The following is a 1,059-nucleotide window of genomic DNA, read 5'->3' as shown; positions in this document are numbered from 1 at the left end:
GTGGTGGTGGTGGTGGCAGTGACCCTGGAGAGGCCCCCACACGTGCTGCTCCTGGGGAACTTCGCTCTGCACGGGGCCCACTCAGCTCTGCACCAGGTGGGTCCACTAGCTACTCCCTCTCCTATATGACCCCAGGTTGCTTCCCAGGTGCTGCCTCTTGACCACATTCCTCATTTTCCTCTCTCTTTTCTGTCCCTTCTCTGCCCCCCATGTGCTCTCTTCTTCCTCTTCCTTCCCATCTTCTCTCAATACCCTCTGTCTATCTGTCCATCTGCACTCCTTTCTTTGCCTTTCTGGCCAGGCCCTGTGGTGGGGGGTAGAGGGTGCCTTGCCTGCCACAGTTGCCCCAAGGCTCCCTCTGCCTTTCTGCCCTCTATGGTGGCCTCCTCAGGCCTCTGGTACCTGCCTGCCCTGGGCCTGCCTTCCCAGGGCCCTTGGCTTACCCCCACCACCACCTAGCTACTGTCTCTGAGCTCAGTTTGCCCTTGGAAGAGAGGTTTCCACTAGGTGACTTTTGCACCGCCCCCCACCCCCACCCCAGTTCAACCTGTCCTAGATGTACCTGGGCCCCATCACCTTCTCCATGAGAGACTCCAGGTTTGCTCTGGGGGCCATGTGTACACATGTGTGATAATGGAATATGTTTCATGGGGAAGGGGGTGTCCTGTGGTTCCTGACCCCACCTGGCCTGCCCTACCCCTCTCCCTGCCACCAGAGATTGTGCACGAGGACTTGAAGATGGGGTCTGATGGGGAGAGTGACCAGGCTTCAGCCACATCCTCGGATGAGGTGCAGTCTCCAGTGAGAGTACGCATGCGCAACCATCCCCCACGCAAGATCTCCACTGAGGTGTGTAACGCCCTGTCCGGTTGGTGAAGGAGCTAGAAAAGGGGGTTGGACCTGGGGAGGTGGAGCTCATGATCCTGTTTCCCTCTCACCTTACCTGCTAGGACATCAACAAGCGCCTATCGCTACCAGCTGACATCCGGCTACCTGAGGGCTACCTTGAGAAGCTGACCCTCAATAGCCCCATCTTTGACAAGCCACTCAGCCGCCGCC

At 58.5% G+C, this 1,059-nt stretch overlaps 1 long non-coding RNA gene across 1 annotated transcript; it reads left to right on the top strand.

Moving 5' to 3' along the window:
• LOC108299342 lies at nt 1-1,059 on the top strand. The gene is made up of 3 exons (XR_001822912.1): nt 1-96; nt 716-849; nt 951-1,059. It is a non-coding gene; the product is annotated as an uncharacterized LOC108299342 (long non-coding RNA).

The sequence above is a fragment of the Cebus imitator genome, unplaced genomic scaffold (genome assembly GCF_001604975.1).
Source record: "Cebus imitator isolate Cc_AM_T3 unplaced genomic scaffold, Cebus_imitator-1.0 Scaffold6666, whole genome shotgun sequence".
NCBI classification, from domain to species: domain Eukaryota; kingdom Metazoa; phylum Chordata; class Mammalia; order Primates; family Cebidae; genus Cebus; species Cebus imitator.
Note: the sequence above shows the minus strand (reverse complement) of the source record. Positions and strands in the feature narration are given on the sequence as shown.